This window comes from Ananas comosus, linkage group 16 (assembly GCF_001540865.1).
Source record: "Ananas comosus cultivar F153 linkage group 16, ASM154086v1, whole genome shotgun sequence".
Taxonomy (NCBI): Eukaryota; Viridiplantae; Streptophyta; class Magnoliopsida; order Poales; family Bromeliaceae; genus Ananas; species Ananas comosus.
Window position 1 is genome coordinate 2,674,163 of NC_033636.1, and position 6,361 is coordinate 2,680,523.

The 6,361-nt window shown below is 36.3% G+C and overlaps 1 long non-coding RNA gene across 1 annotated transcript; it reads left to right on the top strand.

Moving 5' to 3' along the window:
* Window positions 218-4,449, top strand: LOC109721995. The gene is made up of 3 exons (XR_002219348.1): window positions 218-335; window positions 2,937-2,989; window positions 4,224-4,449. It is a non-coding gene; the product is annotated as an uncharacterized LOC109721995 (long non-coding RNA).

Below are 6,361 nucleotides of genomic sequence, written 5' to 3' on the forward strand. Positions count from 1 at the left end.
ATGAAAACTCATGTTCTTTTGTACACGTGGCAGCATTAGCTTAATCTGTCTTTTATGGGCCCTACCTGTCATCTTAAGCTACTAGCCTAACCTATATGTCCATGGGGCCCAACTAGCAGTGTTTTTTCCACAACCCCTTTCCATTTAGTTGCTTTCCAATTAATCGGTTCAAAGTATCGGGTCATCTTCCAAACGGTTCGATTAATCCCATTCCATCTTCAACCCCCTCTAGATGCCGCTCCGCCTCCCTATGAGTCCTCCTTAGTCGGAAAATTGGGCCGAGTCTAGGGCTTCCGGCGTAAACGCGCTCGAGCAGTTCAAGATCTCCGCAGACCGTAAGTTTCCCCTACTCTCCACCAGAATTAGGCTTTGGGTGCATCAAATTGTGAACTTGGGGGCCTAGGCAGGCCCAAGATGGCTGGTGATTGAAATTGTTATTCTAATTCTCCACATGAAATAATTTATACGGTAATTTTAGGAACGTGTATATAACAATGAAAGGCTAAGATGTGATCAAGCATTCCCCGTTGGTTCAAAACCCTAAACCTCGTGCCCTACTTTTTTTCGCTCTGATGCCGCACGCTGACTTTTTCCGACGTCAAGGTTTCGGAAGATTAAAAACATGGCGAAGAAAATGTAAAGCCTTTGAAAGTAATTTCAAGTTTTCTTCCTTTAATTATTATTATTATTATTATTAGTAGTAGTAGTAGTAGTAGGATCATTTTAGTTAATTTTGCATGGAAATTGGGTATAACTAGCTGATTTAATGAAGAAAACGGAATTAAAATAAGGAAAAGAAGGGATTTAAGCTGGTGGCTAATTAGCCAATCACATCAAGCAGCTTCAATCGCTGCAGTTTTTTGTGTGAATGGTCAGTAAGCTCACCTATATTTATTCGTGTTTTTGCATCTTATAAAAGGAAATTTGGGTTATGTTTCCTCTTTTTTCCAGGTGCATCAACTCACATTTCTTTGAGTGAACCAATACAAGAACTTTGGTTGATAGATAAAGTTTAGTACCTAAGTGTTATGGATTTGAGTTACAAAGTCCAAGTATGCCATTGTTTATTCCTTGTTTTAATAAAAAAAAAAAATGGAGCTTTAATTCAAATCAGCCTATGGCCGAATTGCTGTACATAATACATTGGAGTGGGACAAAAACACCTGTAATATCCATATTAAGTAATCACCAGCCGAGGCTAATCCTTTCCTCTTTTGTTCAACCATAATGGGTTAACAAGTCAGCTGCTGGTTAGCCTCTCTCAATGCATCCACAATTTTCTAAAAATCAAAATACCTTGCTTCAGTTTGAAGCTCCTTGATCAGATTCCTCAAACTCCATGAGGCCGTAACAATATTATTGACAGCTTCTCTCAATTCGGTGGAGTCTGTTTGAATTGTGATTCGCTTTCTTTGGTTCCTCTTTGCCTCCTTTAGTGCTTGTAGCATAGCTTTAGCTTCGGACTCGAGCAATCATCATGCTTTGATTGACTTACCTATGGCAAACAATATAGTACAATCATCGATGCGGGCTATAATCCTAACCCCTGTTCTTCGACTGATTGGCAAACTATTTGAAAGCTCGGATAGTAAAATTAGAATTTTAAAAAGAAATTATTATAATGTTACCTTCGATTAGCGTAAGTTCACATCGACCAGCTTCGATCGCTGCAATTTTTGTGTGATTGGTCTGCAAGCTCACCTGTATCAACTCGTGTTGTTGCATCTCATAAAAGGAAAATCGCGCTATGTTTCCTTTTTTTCTTGTGCATCAACTCACATTTCTTTGAGTGAGCCAATAAAAATTCTGGTTAATAAAGTTTTGTGTTCGGTATTGTAATTCTGGGTCGTGTTGTCTATATCATTTTTTGTTTTTTCTCCACATCAATTTCTCTCTTTTGATCTATTGATTTGGGTTTGTTGAGGTTATAAATGTGTGGTGGCTCATTCAGCAGTCACATACTACAACTTCTGTTGCTCTTTTTTCATTTTGTTTTGTTTTTTTAATTCATTTAGTTAAATTTTGTAACTATAATATTCTTGCGCAAAAACAAATTTACTCCGCCTAATATTTGTATTATTTGTAAAAAAATTAAATAATATTAATTAAATTAATGTATACGTTAAAATAAATATTAAATGTTAAAAATTTAAGCTTTTAACATACTTTCCTCTGTTTAATTATTTTGGTAATAATAATTCGACCTGGTCTTACAACATAGTGGTCCCATCCAGATTCGGCATTTGGAAAGAATAAGGGATACGATAATAGGTCGTAACATCCATAATATGCTTGCACTGTATGTGCCCTTTTTGATTTATTGTAAATGATTGTACTTCTTTTATAGAAATGTCGCAAATCTTTTCGTTCTAACCGAATTGCGGCAAGTTGAGAGGCAGTAGGTTTGTTATATACTGTTTGATCTAATTCGACATTTGCATCCAACGTGATTCTGTAATTTTCTTAATTTGGTATGTCACCTAATTTTTGGAAAGCTTGTACATTAGGATTTCCTGATAATAACCCCATTAACTTTTGAATCAATCTTTTATCAGGATATTTAGATCGTTCAAGCCATCGATCAATTTCATGCTCCGAATCATAAAAGTATAGTTGCAAGAATTTTGCCCCATCGTCCCTAGGAATAAGTTGTTCTAGAAAATGGTAGATTTGTCCTTGTGCGTGGAAGGTATATACTCCACCCTGCATTTCGCGACTTCTTTGTCTAATCTAAAACCCAATGATGTAAATGCAAAATGATTATTATATCCTCCAATGTCTCGTCTAAATTCTTCATCTAAATTGAATTGGTTCCACTTCCTGCGATGTATATAAGTGATAAAGTTCTTCCGACACTGTATTATTTGTTATGAACACATTGCCATTCATACAACAAAATTACGGAAACTGACGTTGGAATTTTTTTGGCTCCACAGCGTTTGCAAGTGCTCGGTGGTTTCAGACTGTGAGGTCGATCTGGCAATTCATGGTATATCTCATCTTCTGATTTGTTTTCTTCAATAGAAATAGTATGGTCATTCACATCTGTTTGATATTGTAGCTGCTTATCAGCACAACAATCTGCATTTATTGTTTAATTATTAAAATATGACATATTTTTAAATTTAAGTATTGATAAAGTTATATAAGTTTAGTTCACATATACGATACCATGGGTGAATTCAATAGAATATCCAAATGGTTGTTCAGAAATCGGCCGTGTAAAGTTCACCTAATCAAATAAAGTTAAAATTTATCAGCAAATAGTAGTTATTTTTTAGTATATTGTAAAATTTGTTGTTAGTAAAATTAAAATCTCGAGGATTTCACGTGGAAAAGAAATTATTGTAATGTTACCTTCGATTAGCATACTAAAATCTTGGTCTAAACTTGCGCTTATTCTTCCGCATGGTTGTTTCCTCCCAAGTTTTGTCGTGATATTAACTCATACATATTCGTCTCCAACCTTTGCTTTTGGTGAACTGCTTAATGGTTGGTATATGAGACTCTGTGTAGGAAACTTAGTTACTTCACATTTCCAGTTAGGTTCATTTCTTAAAAATGAACGAAAAGAGTGGCTAAGCTTGCTAGCCCTCAATGCCGAATGATTAATAGGTCCATATTTTTCTCTATGAATCGTGGTTGATGAAAACGTAGGAAATTGGGCCTAATCCACCCCATCCGGCCTGGCCCAGTTTTTTAGGCTGGATTGGGCATCAAAATTTAAGACCAAAAGAAAAAAAATCTAAATCTAAGACGACTATATTTTTTTTGAATTTGGCGTAAAATCAGGCCAGCCCAAACGCAACAGGCTCCAGCTTTTGTTCAGCTGTGGTGTTAAGTGTGGAATGGAAGGTGGCTGTTGTCGTTGTTCTTGTTGTTTTTTTGTCTTCTCTATTAATAATGCTGCGAACTGGGAGGGAAATGGGAGAGAGGGACAGAGGCAATTACGCCAGTGGCACGGCCGGAGCCGCAAGAACTGCACGTGATCGCGCACTGCTATGGAATGTCCCAATGTTTTGAGGGCATAGTTTGTGAACTTGTTGAGCTTGTAGCTTCATCCTGTTGTCTTGCTCTTCTAAAGTTTGGACAAAGAGAGTTAGATATTCACTTGGTTTTGTCTGTCGGCTACCTTCACTAACTAAATTTAATTTTCAATACACTGATGTTAATTTCTTTTTTGAATTTATTTAATTTATTTTTCTTCTTTTTATTTGTCGCAGGGAATGAATCGCTGGTGAGTTAGGAGCTCAAGTTTTCTTCTTGGTCCTCGAATGTTTTCCATTTTTCGATGTTTAAAGAGTCATGAACGGATGTTACACTACATATAAGATATTATTACTTTTTTGTCTTCAAATTGATCTTACTATTATTTTGTTTTTGAGTTGCCGTGAATCAGAAGTTAACTTCGCTTTTAAATTATAGTGAAAAGAATAATTTTGCTTGCTTTTTTTTTTTTTTTTTTTTTTGGGTATGTTATGTTTATGGAATATAAACGGTGTATTGATATATTTTGTTTTGTTACTTGTTTATTATTGGTGGCGATTTTGCCTGCCAACTTTATACAGTGCAACTTTTTTTTTGTAGTTAGTGGCGACAAAAAGTTGCCAGCTTATCTTTATATAAGGTGGCAACTGTTAAGTTGTGACTAAAAATGCATATTTGGCGGCATTGTGTCGCCGCCACCTTATCTTCTTATCTTCATATTAGGTAGCAATTGTTAAGTTGTGACTGAAAATGCTTATTTGGCGATATTTGGGCTTTTTTTGGCATGGGCCCCGTCAAAATATTTTTTTTTACAAATAGCTCCATCAAATTTATAATTATAATTTTGGTCCTATCTCCGCCACGCAGGCGCCACATTAGCGACATGGTTTTAAGTTGGTGAATGGTTCATCGTGTTTCATACTTATATTTCACTCCTTCCTCTTTTTATTTTTCTTATATTTTTTTTGCAATATATATATATTATATTTTTTTCAAACACGGACACGGTGAATGATTCATCGTGTTCAACTTAATAAATTGGTCCCAGTCCCGCTCACGAGGCGCTGACGTGGCAGCGCCTGTGTGGCAGGGCTAGCGTTATTTTTACAAATATAAATTTGCTGAAGTTATTTTAAAATAAATTTTTTTTAGGGAGCCAAATACAAAAAAAGCCCGCAATATTATGTCGCGGCCACCTTATCTTCATATAAGGTAGCAACGGTTAAGTTGTGATTGAAAATGCTTTTTTGGCGTCATTATGTCGCCTCCACCTTATCTTCATATAAGATATCAGCCGTTATATATAGTTGTCATTAAAAGTGTACATTTGGTGGTAATAAAATGTGGCCATACTATCTTCTGTAAGGTCATACTATGGCAAAATCTTAATAATTGAGGGCTAAATTATAAATAATAAATAGCCTCCTTATACTTCAGCTTAGGTCTTTATTATCCTTGTGCATTAAAACTTGCATCAATGATTATCCTACATTTTGTTACCATCTCAAATAGATCTAAAAAATAAAAATTAGCAAATTAGGCTATAAAATTGTGCTTAAATGAGTGGGCATCTATTAAACTATATGAAAGCTCAATGTTTAAGCTGATTTGGCACTCTTCTTATTTTTGGGAGAGCATTTAAACCTTCATTACTTTGTCTTTTCATTAAAGCTCAATACTTAAATAAAATGTCATGCATAGCTAATTTTGAAGAAGCAGTTCATATTTTCAAAAACGTACACGACCCTTCGCCTTCTCTCCACCGTCTTAATTAATGCATCCACGGTCCCAATACAATTATAACTGTCCCCTCTCCATCTCCATACCATCCCTCCCCTATCTCCTCTCGCTTCTCTTTTCTTCTTTTTTTTCCTCTTCTCTATCGACATCAATTTTCTCTCTTACCTTCCTGTGCACTATGGTATCCCCCTCTATCTCTCTCGAACTAATGGCCCCCATTACACGGCGAAGGTTTCGTAGTCCCAGTACTCCTTGGGTCGGTGGACGTTGAGGTCGGCATAGATGCAAGCCTTCGAGGTAGCATCAGGACGGCGCAAGAACTTGCTGATGCGCTCAGCAATGGCATCGACAACGAAGGCAATGGCGGGGCAAGGGCGAGTGGCGGCAGCGACAGCAATGGTGACAGAGATTAGCGGAGAGGGGAAAGAAGAGAACATTGCTTTTGAGTTCTCCATCGTTCGCATCAGAAAGCAGGCGGTTGTCCCCTTGCACTCAACATAAGAATTATTTCTTTCTTTTCCCTTTCTTAAGAAAAAGTTATTAGATTTGTGACTATTAGATCCGTAGTTTTAGTCCGCCTCACAAATTATCCCATATTTGAATTATAATTTAAATTTATAATTTAGTTTAAATT